The sequence below is a fragment of the Vigna angularis genome, chromosome 1 (assembly GCF_016808095.1).
Source record: "Vigna angularis cultivar LongXiaoDou No.4 chromosome 1, ASM1680809v1, whole genome shotgun sequence".
Classification (NCBI taxonomy): domain Eukaryota; kingdom Viridiplantae; phylum Streptophyta; class Magnoliopsida; order Fabales; family Fabaceae; genus Vigna; species Vigna angularis.
In genome coordinates, this window is record NC_068970.1 from 53,668,082 (window position 1) to 53,692,619 (window position 24,538).

The window sequence follows — 24,538 nt, forward strand, 5'->3', positions numbered from 1 at the left end:
ATACAAACTTCATCTTATAATTCAATTTTGTAAAATTGAATTAGATTTAAAATTTACTTCTTATTCTCATTTTTATTTTTTTTATTTTTTACATCTTCTTTGATAAAATGTAAAGGTGTTCACTTTAAAATTTAAAGAATAGCATGTAGTAAATATTAAATAAAGAAAAGAATTGAATCTTGATATTTTAGAGAAGCTCGTGAAAAAATGCTAATGTAATTTATTATATAAAAATCCTTCTTAATTAGCCACCATTATCTTCACTAATTGAGATTAGTCACTATGTCTATGGCCTACGGGTATGATTTAAGCGATACTATTTTCATGTGAGTGAAGAATAATTTAGCCCACTTGATCAGTGGTTAGCATGAATAGAGAATGAGAGATATCAGTGTTAGAGGTTTAATCAATTGCTTAAGCTTAGGTTTTAAAAAAACAATATAATATGTGGCAGTCGGTATCAATGTCGAAAGCAAGTGGGGCCATGGTGGTTTTAAGAGTAATCTTATAAGTTTTATAATATATATTTTCTTATTAATATTTTTTAAATAATATATATTAATCCTTACAAAATGATAAGATATGACAATAACCTTATTATTAGAAAGACTTCGAAGTATGTATTTAATTTTATAAAATGATAAGATTTTGATTTTAGTTTTCGTCAAAATTTTCTCAATTTCGGTCCTTCAAGATTGAGAATCTATATTTTAGTATTGTAAGAACAATAATTAGCTACTTACTTACTGAATAAAATATTAGATAACTATTTTGAACGAAACATGGTAGTATTATAATATAATATGAAATGCGCTGCTAAAAAGTTCTTAAGATCTAAAAAGTAAATACTATTAATCCATCACAAGATGAATTGTAATAATGACTAAAAAATTGATTAAATTTTTTTGAAGAATAAAAAAATATTTTAAATGAAAAATTCAAAATTTGGTTTTAATTTTTAGAGATAAAAAGAAAGCATTTTTCATAGAAACAAAAATGATAAAAAAACATATTTAAACTTACAATAATTATAATAATCAATTGATGGTATTTTTCTCCCAAATATGTATTAAGGAAAGATATTATAAATATATAATTTAAATTCAATCTATATAAGGAATTCACATCATCACTTTTAATCTAAAATTTTAAAATATTTTATTTATAAGTTTTTTTTGTTATATAATATTTAATTTTATGTTAGAGTTATATTTACATATAGATTATTTTCAAACTCAATCAACCAGCAAAAACAACCACATATACTTATAAATAATAATTCCACAGTTTAATTAATAAAAACTACTTTTAGCTGGTTGAGAATATTGAAATAAAACGTTTATGTTTATATAATACATTCAATAAATAAATAAAATGTACATAAAATATAAATACAAAAGTAATATAATAAGACGTAAAGAAAGTGTTGTATAATTGTTTACGTAAATAACCTTTCTTTATATTATTCACAGAATAATGATGTATATAGACGTATCTAATATCTAAAAACCTGTAAACAGGTATTAGAATATGAGTTTTATATTTTTGTGCACAGTATTAGCTAAAGAGTGATTATGTGTGTAATATTGTTATTTAAATGATGTTAAGAATCTTAAATATTTTGATGACGTAAAAGAATTGTAAAATGTGTTTAAAAAAAAAGTTGAGAGATTTTGGTTGAATTAAGAGGAAGAGGTAGATGTGAAGGTGGGTCCTGGTGTCTAACAGAGCATGAGAAGAAAGAGAGAAGGCATGAAAGAAACCCAACGCGCACGTTAAAGCAAGGCCTCAAGCCACAGAGAAGACGTTTTGGGGGACCAAACCATCAAATCCAACACATCAAAATTCCACTTCCCAAATCCCATTCCATATTTAACACACATTTTTTTAACAATATTTAACATTTTAAAAAAAATCTATGATAAGATATCATATTATTCCTTCTACAAAAATCACATTTCTTTATAAAAGGATTTTAAATGTTGTGAATGTGAATGGAATTTTGGGGAGCTTCATATTCCTGTAGTGGACTCATCATTATGTACCTTCTGTACTTGTACGCAGATGCTCATTGTTGCCTCCAATAATCTCAAATGTATTAGGTCGCAACACATATACATTCCTTACTTACAAATATGATAAAAAGTGATTTGAATAGAAAAGAGGGTTTTGATTGGGTAAATTTGTCTGGAATTGTTTAATTGAAGAGTTGGTGAGAATTTAGAAAAGTAATTTAGAACAGCAAGAGCTTAGAGCATAAAGCAGAAGCATAGAAAATTCCAAGAAGGAACTGGTCATACACGGTCTTTTAACAACAGAATCTACCATTTAAATCAAATTAATACTTATCTCTTGGACCATTGCTTATGGAACTTTCAAGTACCTTCAATCCCGTGGGTCCTTCAGAATGTTGGGAACCACTATTTTAGTATTTTCCACTTTCCCTTCCAATTATGCTATCTATACAATTCCTTTTACTTTCGGATTCTTCTTCTTTCATAATACTATCCAATATCCAATAATTGCTTTCTTCCCATTCAAATAACTTTCATATTCCATAATAAAACTCATACCACCTAATCAAAATGGTTTCAGATTCTTACCTTCCTAATTATCTGCTTTCATTTCTTTTATATAGCTTACTATGAGCCCTGCTTAGGATATTTTAGGAAGGTGTCTCAAAGATGGTCCACAACACTTCAATTTCAAGGTTTCATAGAAAACCAACCACTTTTCATTATGAGTTCTATTCTACCCCTATCCAAATTCAATCAATCATCATGTTTAATTAATTTATTCTTCTATCCCTTACAGGTTTAACCTTTCTTACCTATTTATTCATCTGAAATGTATATTCATCTTCACAATAAAATATTGGATAGTCTCGTTCATCTTATAATTTTCATTAAAAATCATATAAAACTGTTTTTCTAAGTCTCAATTGATATTCATGGCAATGTCAATGTATCTAAAAGACACAGAATCCACATAGTAAAACATAGCGAGAAAAATGGATAAAAACTTTTAGGTATTATTTAAAACTGCATATTAATCTCTAGATTTAGATGTATAATTGAAATTCGTTTTAGATGTATAATTCTTTTTAATTCAACTATATAAAATCTTTTAATATCGTAAATGATATTTGAGACCAAACTTCGAGATGTTTCTAGTTAAATAAATCTTGAAACATTGTATAACATGTAAAATAAAATTAATACCATTATATTAAAAAAAACTATATTATTTAGTTTTAATTTAAAATTAAAATATATCAAAATTTAAAATAAAAATAAATGTTAATTTTATATATAAATTTTAGAATTAAAAACATATTTAATCTATTAAAATAAAATGTGATATTTATCATTAAATATAAAACAGAAGAAAAAAACATTATAAGACTAAAAGTGTTTCAAAAGAATATAATTTATTTTGTGTTTTGGTTGAGATTTGATGCTTTCTCATGCAAATAAAACAGTATGATTGACTTCTTAGTCACCCACCCGGCCACCAACTTCTATATTTAATAGAGGAAATCGTAGTGCAGATTAATATAAAACATATATGACTTTATCGTTTTCTTACAAATTTGTGCACTGATATATTTATTTACATTAACAACAATAATTAGTTGTTCATTAGTTTAATAAACATGAAAGCTGTTACTTGATGACAATGATAGTGGAAACGGTATTTTGGCATTCCAAGAGTGAAACCTAATTCATCGCCTTATAACAAAATCTCTCATTGGAATAATATAGTTCTAAATCTATATAGGGCAAACAACAATGTGACATTTGGGTTCCTAATGGAACCTAAATTTATATTATTCATCCTAAACTCTCCATATGTTTAAATATAATCTTGTTTTCAAATTCCTTTTCATCTAAACTTCTATGTTTGGTAGAAGAAATGATCTACCCATCGACAATTACATAAATAAAGCAAGCATAAAATTAAGACAAATGTGTTGGAAATAAAAAAAATAGTAAAATAATCTCATTTACCACAAGACACCTATCTTAATATAATCACAACTATAAACAAGAATATAAAATTTAAAATGAAAGCACTTAAAAAATTTAATCTGATTTAACAAATATTTATCAATATACCATTACTCAACATGTCTTATAAATAAAATGATAAATAGTATAACTTTATGTTGGGTACAAACAAAGTCTCACATCGGATAAAATAAGAGATGAACATGAGTTTATATACACATAACATATTTCCATTCTTAAGAGGCTTTTGGAGTGGTACCAAAAGCAAATCCGTGAGGGTTTGGCCTAAAGCGGACAATATCTTATCACTGTGGAGATATTTATGTGTGTGTTGAACCTCCCTACACTTTATTACCTAAAATTGTAAATAGTTTCCTATTATTTTTTCAAAAAAACACTAAACTCTATGCAATTTTTCTATTGATAATTATAAACATTCTTATGTAATTTTTCTGCCAAAAATAACAAATATTTTCATAAAAAGAAAACTAGTTTATATTCACACAAAACAAAACTTATATGGTTTTCATTTGGGTGAACAAAGATGAATTTGAGGATGAAATTACGTTCATATTCACGTATTTGAAAGTAATAGAAGGCGAGAATTTGTGAGATGATGATTTTTGAATCTCTTTTCAACTGCATTGATTTGAAAGTATTATGTGTGAAAATAAATTTTTATCCTCAACTTTGCTTGTTCACATGCATGTTATTCTCTTGACCAGACAAAGATTCCAATTCTGGTTGGAAATGAAAAGAGAAGGAGCATTCTAGAAAAGGGCAAAGGAGTTGAAATTGATTCCATGGATATGAAGGAATAGTTGAAATTGATTCCAAAATGTTCGAAATTCGATAAAGAAGTTGACAACTGTTGTAAAAAATGCTGACAAAATCACGAGTAGTATTTCCTGAGGCGTGTAGAGTCACTGTCCTTAAGGACTTATCCGCGGTGTATTGCGCAAGTCCCCCAGGATACAACAGGAACTTCTCAGAATTTCTGAGTATCTCAGAACTAGCAAGGAACTCTAAATAGAATATAAGAATAAACCCAGAATAATTTTAGAAGAGGAAAAGAAGAAAAGAAAAGGAGAGAAGACTGACTTGGGATGTTTTTGGAATGGGGGAAAAGCTCTCTATTTATAGAGTTAGGAAAGAATAAAATCAATAAAAGACAATAAAAACTATTAAATATTTTACCGTTGGGGCACTTAATAAAATGAATTTAAACGTTATTGGCAATTAAAGTTTTGAACGTTGCAATCCAACGTTTTTCTTTTGCAATAATCTAACACTATTACAACAACAACTACATTTTTGCGCTATTTTATTGAGCTCGACAAGGACGTCGATAAGCTCGGTCAAACGTCGTTGAGCTCTGCAAAGACGTTGTGGAGCTCAACTAGACGTGATTATGAAGACTTGGTGGTTATGGTGGTGAAGTGTCAGTGGCTATGGAAACTCCTTTCATGGACACATTATTGAAAAATGCAATTATCTGATCTCGACCAATTTTTATTGAGCTCGACAAGGATGTTGATAAGGTCAACTAGACGTTGTTGAGTTCAGTAAAGGTGTTGTGGAGCTCGGTTAGATGTAGTTATGGAGACTTAGTGGTTGTGGTGGTGAAGTGACGGTGACTACGAAAACTCCTCTTATGGACACATTATTGGAAAATGCAATTGTTCGAGCATGACTTGCATTGATTGAGCTCAACAAGGATATCAAGAAGCTCGACCATACATCATATTCATGATTTTGGCTTTAATAATTCCAATGATATTGAATCAAATAAATTGCAAATACTAGGCATGGACAAAAAAAGGGCTTTAGAATGCATGCATGAATTAAGTAAAGATAATTATTAGTTTAGTTATTTAATTTATGAATTTAGTTTTTTTTATCCAACTTATGTAAAAATATATAGTAATTTGTATTATGTTTAGTTAACTTAGTAATCTAATTATGTTTTAATACAAATAATAATTCGATTATAATCTTATCAAATAATACATTCACATTTAATAGTTATAATCATTAATAATAATAATAAGGGTTAAATATGTTTTTAGTCTCTAAACTATCAAACAATTTTGTTTTTAGTCCCTCTTTTAAACTTTGCTACATTTTGATCATTCTCCTTAAGGAAATCATAATTTTTCGTTCTCCAAAACTAACAACGTTAAAAAGAAGCTGAGCTGGCTAACAGTGGAGTGTCATGTCATTTTTTTTTTCTGACACTGAGTCAATCTTCCCAACTTTTATCCCTTCCTCACTAGCGTCGTCTCCTTCCTTGCATCTTCGTCCCCGTCCACCACCCTCGTCGACCATAACACCGCAAACCTCCGTCCTCATCCCCGGCCGCTGTCTTCCACGTTGAAGATCGCTATCCACGGTTCTTCCGTCGAAATTTCATATACCAGAAGCTAACTCTAAAAGAGTGCTCGGATGCGTGTATGATGTTGGGATGCATCTGAGGCCCAAGCCCATTCTTCTCCAATCGCCACACTCCTCCCCTCCCTCGTCTCCCCCGCCCAGTCCCTCGCCCGTCCATCCATCTCCAACTTCCCCGTCGCCGCCGTAGGTCTCGGCGCCTCCGACCGTATCTTCGTCGTCGTCAATGTGGAGTTCTCGGGTCTCCCCTTCCACTTCACCATCCACGCCGAGCAGTTCCTCCTCACCAACTTTGTCCTCCATGGCGAGACTCACCTCGACTCCTTCGCGGTCTCCGCCGCCCCTTGCGGCCACTGCCTGCAGTTCCTCGAGGAACTTCGCGACGTCCTCGATATCCAAATCCAGATCACCTCCCACACCAACCCTCACTTCATCCCTCTATCCCACTTCGTCTCCCACCGCTTCGGCCCCCACGATCTTCTCCCCAAAATCGCGCCTCTCCTCTTGGAGCCTCGCCACAACGCCCTTTCTCTTCCCACTCTCATTCCCCAAAATAGTAACCCTAATCTAATGCGCCACTGAGGGAGGGAGAAAAACTGGGAATATTGACTCAGTGTCAGAAAAAAAAAATGACGTGGCACTCCACCGTTAGCCAACTCAGCTTCTTTTTAACGCTGTTGGTTTTGGAGGACGAAAAATTATGGTTTCCTTAAGGAGAAAGATCAAAATGTAACAAAGTTTGAAAGAGGGACTAAAAACAAAATCGCTTAATAGTTTAGGGACTAAAAACATATTTAACCATAATAATAATAATAATAATAATAATAATAATAATAGTAATAATAGTAATAGTAATAATAATAATCATCATTTAAAATAAATAATAATACTTTATAATAATAATAATATTAATAATAAATACTATATTAATTTTTACTTAAGGGTAATTGATTCCAATAAGACGTAATTGATTTCAATCATAATGTAACAGTTGATTCCAACATATAAGAACATATTCTAAGCGCTTGGAATCGATTTTATTCGAAGATGTTGTAATTGATTCCATGGCATTCTAACTCATTCCAATACTTCTTTTTAGGTTGCAGTATATCTGTAAGGGAAGAGCAAGCTAGAGTTGGTGCTCTACGTTGTGAAGCTAAGTTCGTGTGGTGGTGCTGCTTTATATTGTATTATTTTTTTTAATTGTAGTATTCAAATAATTCTTTCAAAACATATGTAAGTGATAAATATCATTTATTATTACTTATAACATTAGGAGCAATATAGTAATCTTCACTTTTAATTTATTAAAACATTTTTTAATCTATCACATCAATCAAATCTCTCACAACTTTTATAAACTTTATTTTCAAATCCATTCTCTATTACTTCTAAATCCCTTAAAAAAAACAACACACATTTTATTTTAAAATCCATCTACCCAGTCTTCTTTAAATCATTATTTAAAAGTGAACACACCCTTAACAAAGAAAATATAACAATATTTAAATCAACTCTTCACATTTAATAATAGTTTCAATTTTTTTTCTCCATTGAGAACCAACAAAACAAAACTTTCCAAAGAAAAATATATGAAAGAAATTAAAAAACAATGGTAAAGGAAAGGATATCCTCGTATGAAACAAAAAAAGGATAACCTTAAGTGGTTGGTTAATACTGGTGTTGATTAATACTAGTGTTGTCAAAACTGGTTGGAACTTGTGAGCCAACCCAGCCCACCACGAGTTCGAACCGGGTTAGGTTGAAAAAAATTTGAAATCTTAATATAGGTCAATTTTGAGCCTGACCTACTAAGAATCCGTCTTACCTGGATTGAACCTATGGTTAGTCGGATTGGTTCACCAACCCACCTAATTATTACTTTGTATTTCAATATTATTAGTTAATATTCTTTTTTATTGTAATATAGATGGGGATAAACAAGAAAATGCTTCAAGAGAGCAAAAAATGTTGTATCCATTCAAGACTCTAATCTTATAGATAGATAAGTGACAAAAATTATCACTTTTAGATTTTTATTTATTTTGCCTTTTGTGCTTGATTTTGGACTGTATTTAGAGTTTAAGATGATTTTGGATTGTATTATATATTTTTATTATTATTTTGAATTGTCTATGAAGTTTAACATCATTTTAGACTTAAATTTATTTAAATTTTAATTATTTTTTTTTATTTTTTTAATTACAAAATACTTGTAATTAAGTGAGTCAGTGAACAAATTCCTTTAACTCTCATCAACTCGTGATGGGTTGAACCAGGTTCAAATGTTTTTAAACTCACTAAGTGATCAACCCGTAATGAGTCAGGATAGATCGGGCCAAATGACCCATTTTGACTTAATATACTTGCTATATAAAAATTAAAATGAAAGGTTAGGAATATGATGTGTTTTTCTACTATAGTGATTCATCCGTTCTTTGAAAAATGATTTTATTGTTATAATGCTATATTGAATTGTTCATTTTTTTATAATAATAAAAATAATAGTTATAATTATAAAATAAATATAAATAAATTTAATAATTTAAATATAATTTTTATTTATTTGTTTTGTAGATAATTTTTTTATTTAAAAAATGGGTAATTTTAAAAAATAGTTAAATTTGAAAAAATGAGGGATAAAATTAAAAAATAAACAAACAAAAAATCATCTTTTATATTATAATATAGATAATTATTTGAATTGAAAAAATAGTTTATTAAAAGGATAAAAAAGGTAAAATAATTAATTTAATATAAGAAGAAGATACCATAACATAACAAAGCAAAAAGTTCTTGTACAAGGAAGAAAGAAGACAAACACATGTGACTATTATCACACGTCGACCTAGTAAGAATATTCTTGTACTTCTAGCTACATCTTAGCTTAAGTAAAACCATATATATATATATATATATATATATATATATATATATATATATATATATATATATATATATATTTATTTATTTATAGAGTTGTCATTTTACTTTTTACCTCCTAGATAGCCTTGACCCTCTCAAATGTTAAATTTGTATGTAATTACATATGAATAAATTCGTATGTAATTACATATGGAAAATTCATATGTAATTACATAAAGAAAAATCTGCATGTAACATTACCCATAACCATTTTATATACAAATTTTTGTTTGTATGTAATTCGTATGTAACACTACTTTACATACAGATTTTTGAGGTTATATACGAATTTTGGCCGTAAGAAACAACGATTTTTCTTGTAGTGCTATTTCAGAGCCCATAACCTCAAAACCCCTCCTGAAGGGGGTTGAGACAGCGTTAGGGCCAAATTAGCCCCTTAGTTTACTTTGTAGAGGTTTAGAGCTTTATCATAGCCTTTTATCTTAAATAAAGCTTGTATGATGTGACAGATAAGAAGGCTTCAAGGAAAACATTCTTAGAATGTTCTTCATATTTCACAACATCCTTTTCTTGGGTGTAGTGATTCTGATCATATCTTTATGCTTTAGTGATATGCACAAATATCAAGAACAAGGTATATAAGCATCGAGGCAATTTTTCATACATGCAATAAACATTTTGAATGTTGATAAGCATTAGACCATATTGCGTATTCAAAACATTTTATCACTTGTCAATTCATTAATAAATGCATAGTTTGGTAATGGTAAAGCATATATCATGTATATTCATTAGATGGTGTAAAACATTAAATGTAGGGTGTATTCTTAGGATGCTTTGCTCGAGTTAACACTATATTGAATAAAGCTTTCTTTCAGCTTCAGTGTTATAAAAGAGATAGACTTTCTTGTTCATAAAACACTAGCTCGTTTACTCATATTGTCTATTAAATTATTCACTTAAAAAATAGTTCCTTTCCTTAGATGTTATTCATAAACTATATTCATCAGACAATTCAGTCTTGAAAACCTTTATTGATTTTTTCTAAAAAGGATGTTACAAAATATTTTTCTCTTAGACGTTATTTCTTTAAGGATTAAATATGTTTTTAGTCCTTCAACTATCAAGCGTTTTTATTTTTAGTCCCTCTCCCAAACTTTGGTACACTTTGATCCTTGTCCTTAAGGAAACTCTAATTTTTCGTCCTCCATGACTAACAACATTAATTTTTTTTTTCTGATGTGACTAACGATGTGCCACATGAAAGGCCAATTCAAATTTGGTTTCTGACTCTAATTAAAATTAAAAGAAAAAATATTAAATTGTAGGGTCAAAACTAGAATCCCTTTTTTTTCTTCGCTCAAGAGTTTTGCGAGCACTCTTTTCTTCTCCATCTTCAACCAACTATGGCCAACACTTAGTAATACTCTTCCCTTCTCCTTCCCAGTTTCTGCAAGAATCCTCTCATCGTCATTCTCTTCTTCATCTTCAATGGCTGCCCCTTTATCGTCATTAAGTAAAAGTGCCTCAAAACTTAAACGTCACGTTAAGCTTTCTATTGTACTCAATGCAAGATTCATAACATTGCCACCTCTTTAAGAGTTTATGCTTAAAAAAAGTGTTTGAAAAAAAACAGAGTTAGAAAGAAAAACACTTCACCTCCATAAAACAATGTAGTTTTTTTTTTTGTCTGCTTGTGCTTTTTTAAACAAAAAGACTCCTTATTTGGTACATTTCAATCTAAATTATTGAAGTCGTTCTCATTGACCAATTCCCAGTGCAAGCCCAATTGTATCACATTGATTTTTCTATTCTTAGTTTCTGCGATCATTTTAGTGCTAGAATCTTCAATACATATCCAAGGAAAGCAACTATTTTTCCAGGATCCGATGCAGATATTATCATCCTCAATCCAAATTCAAGCTTTGAGATAATTGCAAAATCCCACCATTCCAAACTGGACACACATGTCTTTGAAGGAAGGAGAGGAAAGGTACTTGTTTAACTATACTATCATCCATCAAAGAATTGGAATTTATTAATTACTTGGTGACGGCAAGAGTATAACACAAATCTCCTTGTTTTGGTTTAATATGGATCTTTCACCCAAATCTATTATGTTTTTTCGTTGTCCATCGACCTCTAGGCTGAGTCTCACTACTCCTTACTTGAACTATTCACGCCATGTTCTTTTTTCCTTGTCAGTGTCCTACAACTCCATTCAACATATATATAGTGCAATAATTGAAACCAAATTTTGTAATATCAATATTAAAAAGTTCTTCTTTTTTTTGGGGCGAGGAATTACGGATTTGGTTGATTGGGTGGATGCGTGTGCTTGTGATTTTTGGGGGAATAGGTTTAGGGAAGGGGAAAGGAAAAAAAAGTGAAAGAGAGTGGAAAATATATGATAAATGTTGCGATTTGAGTTGAAGATAGGCGAAAGGAAAAAAAGTGTTGTGTAATAGTTGGAGATTGACCTGGTGTTGTCCATGGCTGGTTGAAGATGGAGAAGAAAAGATTGCTCGCAGAACCATTGAACGAAGAAAAAAAAGGGATTCCAGTTTTGACCCTACAATTTAATGTTTTTTCTTTTAATTATAATTAGAGTTAGAAACAAAATTTGAATTTGCCTTCGTAGCACACCATTAGTTGCGTCAGAAAAAATTAACGTTGTTGGTCATGGAGGACGAAAAATTACAGTTTTCTTAAGGACAAGGATCAAAGTATACCAAAGTATGGAAAATGGATTAAAAATAAAAACGCTTGATAGTTGAAGGACTAAAAACATATTTAACCATTTATTTAAATACATATTTATTTTCATATCAATATTTCGTTTAATACTTTTGTTAAACTTCAAAATATTAGTTTGCATAAATAGTCTAATCTCTATACGATCATGTGTTAACAAGTTTCATCAATTCTTTCCTTTCTTAAACCACTGTAAAAGACTTAAAAGTTTCTTTCCAGTCATTTTAATTGACGAGACCATCATCATCATAAACACATTTTTAAAAACTTTTGTTATTTCATTTAATTCTCTAAATTAAACTAAGTATTTATTATTGTATATTTTAGTTCCTTGCTATATATTCAAAGACACATTTTTTAACTTAATATTGATGCATAAAAATTGACAAATAACATTTTCAAGGACTTATGTAAAGTTTATTCAATGTAACTAATGTGAGTAGGACTATTATTGAAAGAACTCATCTCTCTAATGAATGACATAGATTTCATCACTTATCTATGTGCATTTTAGAACTAAAGAAAGTATTAGTAAAGAAAGCGTTGAAACAGGTTATTGAGACGTTTTCCTTTCATTGTTTGTTTTCTGAAACCAGTTAAACATTCTTCCTTGTGCAAACTAGTAAAACCGGTAAAAATAATAAATCAGCAACTCTGTTCAACAAGGATCACAAACACTCATTGTCAATGAGTTTTGGTTAAATTCTTGAAAATCCAATGAGAAGTGAATGTCCATTTGTATCTAAACATTATAGATTATTGTTATCGATGTTTGGTTTCTTCTTTTAACAGTTTACTTATTGAAGAATGTATGATATAGTTTCCCTTTTTTAGGGTTTCAGGTTGTGAAGGGGACAGTTGAACAGTTGTCGTCGAAGGGAACCAAAAGTTTATAATGTGTTGTGCTCTGGTTATGATAATGACTAATTTCTTCCTTTATGCTATACAATATATTAGGTTATTTGTGTTATTTTTTACACTCGGGCATTATTTTTTTTAGTGTCTTTGTTGTTGTTTTTCCATTGTAAGGTAGCATAGTGATGTATTAGATATTTTATGGACTTTTGATGCAATAGTGTTTATTCGGTACTGCCTAAAGTGATTTGTTTTCTTAAATAAGATGTTAGTTGATCCTTAGTTCTTCAACTATGATTTTGTATAGCGAGTTGAGTGGCTTTGTGCTACTGCATGTCTTAAGATTATTTTATTGTTGATGTTTTTTTTTTTGCGTAGGTTTGTTATCTGATTTTAGAGTATAAATGTATTATATATTTTTTAATTTGTGATTTATTGTTGTATTTTTCTCTTTCTAAAAAGGAAAATTCATGTACCTGACCCATAAAATTATATATATATATATATATATATATATATATATATATATATATATATATATATATATATATATATATATATATATATATATATATATATATATTCTTTTGTTGTGAATCAATAGAAATGATTTTTTTTAGATGTTAGAATAAAAATATGAAGATTTAAAAAGGAAATGAGTAAATATACTTATTGTTTTTTCAAACACTTTGTTTTTACTTCTTGCATCCCACAATTTTTGGAGCACTCTTCAAATTTTCAAAATACTTTTTGTTTTGTAAAGGTGATTTCCAAAATGTATATTTTTGGAAACTTTTGAAAATAAGTTTTTTTTGAAATTTTTGAAATAAGATTTTTGAAAAGAGATTTTTAGAATGTGATTTTTAAAATAGAATTTTCGCAATGCGTGAAATGAAATGTATTATAGAATTAGTTTTTTTAATTGAATTTTCAGAATAAACTTTCTGAAACACATTATAAATTTTTGGAAACATCTCTACATGTAATGTATTCTATAAAGAAATTTTCAGAACATATAAAATACTTTTAAAAAGAGTTATTCAGAACATTTGCTTTTTTCTTTTTCTCTCTGTAATGTTCTCTCTCTTTTTCTTTCTCTGCAATAAGGTGATGATGATGAAAGCGGCGACAGTAGTGGCGGTATGTTTGAGTCTTTTCCTCGTGTTGTGGCGGTGGAGCTAAATAATTGAGGGGTGAAGGAAGCAATGGCCAACCAATATCTGATAGTAGAGATGCCGTACGAGAGGCCCAATTTAAACGGTCCAGTTTAAATAATGTATCTTCTAAAGTCGTTTTTTTAATTAATGGATCAACATGAAGCGTTGAAAAGGCCCGATTTCTTCTATTTGAATGTAGAAGCTCAATTCCAATATTATTTCTTATAAAAGACCCCCATTGGATTATTTTACTTGCTGAACATACTATTACTATTTGTAGACTATCTATTTTTATATTATTTATTTTCATCATCATGTATTGCATGTCCAATCCAATTAACTTTATTATTATGTTTGAAATCCCCACTTATAGTAATCTCACTATTCTACTTTTTTTAATCTCATTCTTATCTTCATTTAAGGATCAAATTGTAATTTGCTCGTAAACCCACATCAATATTGGAATTGAAAATGAGGGTAAATTTTGCAGAGAAAAATTAAGAGCATGTTCATGACCATCTATTTTGAGGAAGAGGTAAATCTCACTGCTTTCTCAAGAATGATTTTTTTTTAATTTCATTACTGTTTATTTTTATATTGTTTTTATTTTTATTTTTTTAGAGTGTCTAGAGTGTTATATATGTGGATCAAACTTTTGCTGTGACTCCGCCACTAAACTTGATAGGAAACTATAGCTGACAGGGGAACACCCATTTTGTTACATATAATAAGGACTTCGAAAAACCCATTGTTGTTGGAAGGTTTTAGTGTGTTGATAAAAGTTATTAACCTTACTAGCAATACCAAACATGAAATCCTTTTATGGTATGTACGAAATTTAGATTTTCAAATAACTATTTTTGGTACCTTTTTATACTTAGTGTTACACTTACAATTTTTTAATTAATGTTTTTAACTAATCACATATCAATAATTAATAAATAATAAATTCTTTCTTAATTTTTTTAAAACAGTATGGTGTGAATTTAATTCTTTTATTTCTCTTGTACTAAATATAGTCAACGATTGTTTTAGTTTTTACTTTTAAGTTTGTTCTAATATAATTTTGTTGGATTCAATTTTTATCCCTAGACCAAAAATTATAACTATTAGTCATGACACAACTTTTTCTAGTGAAACAATCTAAATATCACGATTTGATTGTGACTCGGTTCACTTGATCTCCATCACATAATAATTGATGTCATATGTAACAATCTTTTCTAAACAATTGTCCCACTAGGAATCCCACACTTGGATTATGGCTTGGTCTACCTTGCTTTCATCATGGGATAATTATACAACTTGTAATAATCTCTCCCTAAACTATTGTTCATTGGGAATCAAACTCGTGATTTTAGCTCTGATACCAATTGTTAGATTGAACACTTATCATTAAACCAAAAACTATAATTATTAGTCGTAACTATTTCTACCTAAGAATGTAAGAGTCTAAACGGTATAATTTGACTGTGATTTGACCCACTTTTGCCTTCTTCATATTATACTTGATATGATATGCAACAATTTTTCACGGAATTTACTCATTGATTTTTCTTCTTATAAATGGTAAATATAGGGTGAAAATGTTAATGCTGCACGAGGTAGACAATAAAAAAAAATATCAAATTCTAATCATGGAAGGGATATAGGGAATTTTGTTCCCAAAATGACTTCAAAGAAGATGGCAAGGTTATCTTATAGTTAACAGAAAAGCTAACAATTACGTCAAGGTTTTCAAGCAATGATACTTCATATTAGTTTAGTATTTAGTTTAGTTGAAAATTAGTTTGAATTTCTTTTACGTTTTATATTTTGTTTCTTAAACTCGATGGAGAGAATTGGTTCATACTTTGTTTCTTTTTGCGATGGCTTCAATTGAAACAATTACCGACATCTGTGATTTATTCTTGTTTATATATTCAATTTTTATAAAGTGAAGTTGAGTACTTTAATTTTTCACAACTACCTTTTAGATTTTTTATAATTTGTGTTTTGGTTGTTAGGACTTAAAAGGTTGTAAGTATTTAATTTATCTATTTATTGTTGTTTTAATGAAATTTGATTAAATTTGGTATTAGATGGGATGGTTGTAAATGAAAATATGTAATTATAGATTTGTACCATTATTGTGATGAAAATTTTATCTGTAAAACGAATTATAAATTATAGATGAATTTTATTAACTATTACTTTTATCAATAATTAAAATTATAATTTATTGACCAATTTTATCATCATATTCATTATCAATATATATTTATGTTAGTAATTAAAATTTAAATGACTATTTTTTTCTATAAATTTAATTTTATCGATAAATTTATTTTTGTCATTAGTAATTATAATTTTTTTTATAATGTATATTAGTATATAAAAGAGATTTTTTGTGTTTTATATATATACATATACATATATATATATATATATATATATATATATATATATTTATTTTCCAATTTTACTTTTTAAGTAACTATTTTTTAAAATTTAACTATTTTTTTATTTGTCATTTTTTTAAACTTATTTTAAACAAAAATAATTGTCTATAAAAATTACTTATAAAATAAATAAAAATTATTTATATTTATTTTTATAATTATAATAATGATTATTTTATTACTTTTTTTAGCATAAAAAAGAAATAAAAGCACATACACATACTTGGCCTTGCAACCTCAACTATAAATGTGATTTATACATTAAATATATTAAATATGGTTTCAATATCGTCAGTTCAATTAACACTTCATTGGATTACGAAGGACGATTTCAAGGATTAAAAAAATCATGGTAGTTCATATCACTTTAGTGTAATTAATATTTTTTAAACTTTCTGTTTATAATTTCTTGATTTGTATTTGTATTTCATTTCATTACGTAATATTTTTTCGTATGTTTGAGTGGCTTATATTCGAAGGCCCGATGTTGTTTTTGTATAAATATTATATTCATATTAATGAAGTAAAATAATTGTTAATTTAGAAAATATTAATCTTGGACAAGCCTACATTTCAAACGTTGTGAAAATGCTAAAAGAAATGATTTTTTTATATATGTTGTCAAAAAAGAAAGTACAACTTCTGTTCCTAGAAAGACCTCCCCCAATAATTGCTGTAACTTATATTAAATGGTGAAATTAAAGAAGTAATTTTTTTTAAAAAAAATACTAGAACACAAAGTCATTTTCATTTGCTTACATAAATTAGAAATTAGTAGTAATAAGATTTGTTCTTTAATCATCATGGATGTGTGGTCTTCCTTAATTCATATTATAATCAAAATTATCATGAGATAGGAAGTTTGTTGTCAAAAAGTGAATGCAATTATAAGTTTGTTCAACTTTATACGTATGATAGTTAAAATAAACTAAGTTCTTCATGTTATAATATAATTTATTATTGCAAAACATGAATAATATTAAATTAATTATATCTTTATTTTTTAGCTTTTAGGGTCAAAACATGAATAATATAATTAAATATAATATAATTTATTATTGCAAAACATGAATAATATTAAATAATTAATATAATTTATTATTGCAAAACATGATTGTTAATTAAATTTGACTAATATGATTGATAATTCAATTATCTTATTCAACCATTTAGAAGAGTTATCATTAATACAGGAAAAATATGTGATTACTATTCTTTTCGGTGTTTCACTGTTCAATCCTAATATATTTAGACATAATAAAAAAAGAGTAATAGATTACAATTGTTAACTATAGTTTATAGTCAAATATAGGTTATGGTTCAAACCACAACCATAATCTAAAACCAATTTTAAAGAGGGTTATAAACTCTGATTTTTTAGAAAACTATAACTTATACCCCTTTTAAGGATAAAAGAATAAAGAAATATAAGTATAGGCTACTATTGTGGTAAGAACTGTAGTCTATAGTACTAATTAAAATAAAAAATTGAAAATCAAAACTGAACATGTTGCGGTTTTATCTGAATTTGAGTCTATATTTTTGCTAGAAATTATAAAAAAATCTTTATCACATTTTCATAGTCTACGTTTTATCATAAAATCGAAACATATTATACATAACAAAATACAATAATTGTAGTAGTGTATGCAATTTTTTACATCAATGATCCAATATCAAATTTTAGTTAGCAAAATAATTATATCACGCTCTTATATGAGGTAAATACATTAATAGTTGGTGACTTGGGTAACATGATGCATGAAGGTATATAATTGAAAAAAAAATATAGTCAATTTAAGCAAAGAATTTAGTGGAGATGATAGCATGTAGAGACAAAGAGCTTAATGAAGAGGACAATGGAGAGCTCACTAGAGAGCTCGGTAGAAAGCTCTACAAAGAACTCGATAGAAAGCTAAAAAGAGAGTTCGGTAGAGATTTTGTTTGACAGATGAAGGTCAATGAAGATGATGATGCCAAAGTCGATGAAGATGATGATGAGATGATGATGTTGAAGACGACAATGATGATGAAGAGATGCTCCTAAGGAAGACAACGAGATAAATATCATATAGTTTTTATTTGAGGTTGTTATTATCTTGTAAAGGTCCACGACATGTGTCATGTTTACAGCTATTTAAAGCCGTTTTATATGAACGAAAAAGTACTCCTACAGTTTTATCAGGAAAAATATATTAGAGTACAACAAGTTTTTTGTTTATCAGAGAGAGAGAAACATTTGTGGTGTAGGGGTTCAGTTTTGCAAAATGAAATATATTCTAGTGTGGATTGCAGCGCGCGTTTATTTTCTCTAACGAAAATATTTGCACTATGTGTAGCGGTTGAGTGTGTTTTATTTAGCAAAGTGGTATCAGAGCTTTATGCTCTGAGTACCGAGAGAGAGAAAAAATAGAGAGAGGAGAGTCAAACACCGTGAGAGAAAAAGTGAATGCTTGAGTTTTTTTAGAGAGATGGCAAAGATAGTCAACAGAATTAGTGTGCCACAATTGTCAAAAAATACCAATTACGACAAGTGGTCTTTGCAAATGAAGGTTCTTCTTGGATCCCAAGATGTATGGGACATAGTGGAGAACGAGTACAATGAACCAGCAGATGATGAGCATCAGATAGTGAACCAAATTGCTACATTGGAAAATACACGAGTGAAAGATATAACAACTTTGTACTTTCTGTATAATGCAGTGGATGAATCGGGATTCGAGAAAATAGCTAATGCAAAGTCAGCAAAAGAAACATGAGAAATTTTGAAGGTGGCATATACAAAGGAGATACTTGCGTGAAGCAGGTCCGAGTACAAGCTCTCAAAAGAGAGTTTGAACATATGGAGATGGATGAAAAGGAGGAAGTTGCTGAGTTTATAGCTCGAGTGCAAAAGATGGCCAACCAACTCGGAATGAACGGAGAAGAGGTTCCTCCTAACCGGGTTGCGAAAAAGATCTTGAAAAATCAGACGGATGATTTTGAAAGTATCGTGGTCATTATTAAAGAGACAAAGGATTTATCAACTCTCATTGTGGAGGAGTTAGCTAAGTCATTAAAGGCCCATGAATTGAGGAAGAAAAAGAAAAAGAGGGAACCTGAAGATCAAGTACTACAAGCGCAGTTTGACTCGAACGAAACTCGGAATACTCAGAGTGGAGGTCAAGGAGGCAGAGGACGAGGAGGCCGAGGACGAGAACAAGGTGGAGTGGTCGAGGCAATGAAGAGCAAATCGGTCAACAGAATTGGCATGACCGAGGACAAGGGAAAGGCCGATGAGATCGGTCAGAAGTGAAGTGTTTTAAGTGTGGCAATCATGGTCACTATGCAAATGAATGTAGATCAATGAAGTGCTACAACTGTGGTAAGCTTGGTCACATGTCGAGCTAAGAAGAAAAGTAAGAGAAACCTTCTTACAAAAGAAGATGAAGAAGAGATGGGGATTTTGTTGACGTCAAAGATCTTAGAGTCAAAGGTGGAGAATTCGGATGTTGGACCATGCTTGAAATTAAAGGCCGAGAAGATTTCTACCAACTTAGTATGGTATTTAAATACTGAAGCAAGTAATCACATGTGTGGAAACGGGAATTTTTTTGATAAACTCACCAAGGTGGAGGCTGAATTTGTGTCTTTTGGAGATGACTCCAAGGTGGCCGTGAAAGGGCGTGGAACAATCTGGCATATGTAGAAGGATGGACGAGTTGGACAGATTAGGGACATTTACTATGTTCCTGAGTTAAAGAGCAATAGTTTAAGCATGAGTTAGATAATTGAAAAAGGTAATTTAGTTTTTATGAAAGATCAGGTATTGTATTTAAATGATAAGCATGGACGTCTAGCAACCAAGGTAAAAGTGAAGAAAAACCGGTTATATGAATTATAGTTGAAGATCTTGCATGAAAGGTGTTTGAAGCAAGATATGACTAGTAAGAGCTCAGATAACTCCACTGATGAGGTAAATGTAGCATGTTTGTTAACAGGTGCTTGATGAAAGATGGAAGAAAGCTATGGATGAGAAGATCAACTCAATTGAAAAAATGAAACATGAGAGTTGACAGATTTATCCACAGGTGTTCGGCCAATTGGTGTAAAGTGGGTATACAAAAAGAAAATTAATTCAGAAGGAGAGGTGGAGCGCTATAAAGCCCGACTTGTGGTGAAGGGCTACAAACAACAGAAGGGGATTGACTATGATGAAGTATTCGCTCCAATGAGAAGGATGGAAACAATTCGGCTACTATTCTCGCTAGTCGCTCAAATAGGATGAAAGATTCAGCAGATGGATGTGAAGTCTACATTTTTAAATGGTTTTTTGAAGATGAGGTATATGTAGAGCAACCTCTCGGTTAGATGAGAAGAGCTGAAGAAAAGAAGGTGTTGAAGCTGAAGAAGGCGTTATATGGTCTGAAGCAAGCTCCTCGAGCCTGGAATGAAAGAATTGATACATATTTCGGAAAGAATGGTTATGAGTAATGTTCGTATGAACATGCTCTATACCTAAAGAAGCACAAGACAAGTATGTTGATTGTTGCTCTATATGCAGAAGATTTGATTTTCATGGGAAGTAAAGCCGAGCTGGTTGAAGAACTTAAAGAAGTGATGAGAGGGAGTTCGAAATGACCGATCTAGGCATGATGAAATATTTTTTGGGTCTAGAGGTGAATCAAAGCTCAATAGGAATTTTTGTGTCTCAAAAGAGGTATGCTGAAGATATATTGAAAAAGGCAAAGATGATCAAGTGCAATCCAATTTCTACTCCAATGGAACCTGACACAAAGCTATCAAAAAATGGAGAAGGGGATCATGTTGATGCAAGCAGGTATCAAAGCTTGATTGGGAGTCTTAGGTACTTAACAAACACAAGGCCAAACCTTATGTTGAGTGTGGGAGTCATATGTCGTTTTATGGAAGAGCCAAGATATTCTCATTAGAAAGCATTGAAGCGGGTACTAAGGTATGTAAAGGGAACTATGTCTTTTGGATTATGGTATACTAAGTCGAATAACTACTAGCTTAGTGGGTACTCAAACAACGACTGGTGTGGAGATGTGGATGAATGAAAGAGCACAACTGGTTATGTCTTCTTTATGGGAGATACAACATTTACTTGGCTCTCAAAGACACAACCTATTGTTGCATTATCAACGTGTGAGGCTGAATATGTGGCAGCATCTTGGAGTGCCTGACATGCAATCTGATTGAGAAACCTGTTGAAGAATCTGGAGATAATGCAAGAAGAAAAGGTGTTGACCCAAGTAGATAATAGATCGACAATTGAGTTCGCAAAGAACCCATTCAATCACAAGAGGAGCAAACATATTGATGTCCGTTTTCATTTCATCTGGGAAGAGGTAAAGGAAGGGAACATGGAACTTGAACACATAGAAAGCAAAAATCAAATAACTGATATATTCATGAAGCCATTACCTACACATCGTTTCAGGAATTAAGAAAGTTGATCGGGATGAAGGAAGGATGATTTTAAAGTTTATGGAGGAGTTTTGTTGAATAAACTTAAAAATATTAAGATTTATTTTTTAATATTTTTTTGTTGTTGTTGTGCGTTTTACGTAACGCGATTTTTATTTAGAAAATAAAGAGTGAATTAGAGATAGATATTATATAGTTTTTATTTTAGGTTGTTATTATTATCTTATAAAGGCCCACGGTCTGTGTCATGTTTACGGCTATTTAAAACCATTTTATATGACTGAAAAAGTATTCCAGCAGTTTTATTAGGAAAAATATATTAGAGTGGAGCAAGTTTTTTGTTTATCAAAGAGAGAGAAAAATATTTGTAGTGCAAGGGGTTCGGTTTTGCAGAAAGAAATATATTATAGTATGGAGTGCAGCGCGCGTTTATTTTCTCTAACGAAAATATTTGACTGTGTGTGCAGCGGTTGAGTGTGTTTTATTTAACAAGCATCAAGTGTGAGTTGTTGCAGAAAATATGAAGTTGAAATTGTAGGTTTTATTCAACTGATTAAAGATGCTGGCCCACGGGCCCATAAAGAAGAGCAATGAGTTTAGCCGCCTGCAAGACAATATCGTTCAGCGAAGCAATTGGAAGAAACACCGAAGGAACTCGACACGTTGTGATCAAAGATTGGGAATTTGAGACATATGCTCGTCACTAGCATGGAGAAGATCTCAACGAATGAAGAAGTTGAAGATGAAGATGTAGAGAGGAAAATAGTTATTGAGAAGTCGATCATGGTCAATAGAAGTTGATCATCGTTAATAAGAAGTCACTCAAGATCAATAACAAGTGGGTTAAGGTTACTGAGAAGTTAGCCAAGGTGAAAATCAAAACAACCACAATAAAAAGATAAGTTGACCATGAAAAGAAGTGAAAACTCAATTGTTAATAAAATGAACAAGTTCAATGTGGAATTATGTATATGAAAAAGTTGGGATGTAGCAAAGAATAATAAAAGCATTTAAGTTTACGATATAGTTTCTTTAGAATAAACTTAAATGAAATAAAATTAAACATTGTTGTTTATTTATTTAGAAAATTTGTCGATTTTAAAGTCCAAAAGTCAAATATTTTAATGTAATAGTTATTGTACAATAATAAATAATAATTATGGGTTAATGATAGAGTTTTTTGACTTGAAGATAAAAAATACATATATGAATTTATAAATATTAAATATGTAGTTACCTCCATATAATAGCATCATATAATAACAAGTAGTAACACAGAAGAAATTTATATTAGGTTTAATTGCTTCCTTTGTCCCCAGTTTGGTTGAATTGTGTCAAATTCATCCTCATTTTTAAAAAAGTTTCATTGTTGTCCTCACGTGGTGTAAAAGTTTCATTATCGTCCTCACATGGTGTAAAAGTGTCAATTGAATCTAAACATAGAAAAAATTTGTGTCAAAGTAGTCATTTTTTCTATATCTATAGGAAAAATGACTACTTTGACACAAATTTTTTCTATGTTTGGATTCAATTGACACTTTTATACCACGTGAGGACGACAATGAAACTTTTTTAAAAATAAGGATGAATTTGACACAATTCAACCAAACTGGGGACAAAGGAAGCAATTAAACCTTTATATTATTACATGTGAGTATATTTTGGTAATAGGATTGTGCATAGAGAGCTAGGTCTAGCTGGTATAACATTAAATATGAGACTGAGAATAGTAAGTATAGAAAGATAATTATAAGAAACATATTTGTTGTTATATGTCACAGGTTGAATAAAATGATGATGACTAACAGCACACCTGCGCTAAATTTGATCGCAAAATATGTGGAGAGAAACTATAATAAATCCAAAAGCATCCAATAGTTGAGTTCTACTTCTAGACATTCGTACGTAACACGTGGAGTAAGCATATAGGGCCAAACCAAAGCGCTTTAAATCAATTTACACCAATCACAGTATTTCCTTACAATAATGCAAATGAAAGATATAGTCGAGAATGGAATCTATGCCCACTCTTCATCCCACCACACTTTCCTCTCAACGAGAACCAGTAAAGGACTGTCATCATTGACCCAAAAAGAAAAAAGGACTAACGTAACAGAGATAGAGAGAGAGATAAATCAACCAACGCTTCTGCTGCTACCTACTAATCAGTTTATTAATTACCTTGTTTGGTAACCAGATGAGAAATATTTTGTCCACATTCAGGAAAACACTCTTTAATACATCCACACTTCAATTTTTATATACAGTGACGTTTTGGTTTGCTTTATTTATTGTCTCCAACATGTATGATTGGACCCTACAATGGAAAGGGGAGTGATATGATTATTAATATTATTATTTTCTTTCTTCATACTGTTTTTTTTTTCACTGGTATTGAGAAATGTTTTCCAAATATGACAGCAAGAGCCGCCTAGAAACAATGTCACAAAGTTGGAAAGACCTCAAAAAGTTTTCCGTTAAAAAATATTGAGTTCTCCTTTAAGGGAAAGGTGGTTTACTTCAATTTTTACTTCTCCTTAATAACTAATAATTAGATCTTTAAATCAAGTTTAGAAAAGTACAAACTTTATGAGAGTAAGGAAATGTATTGCTG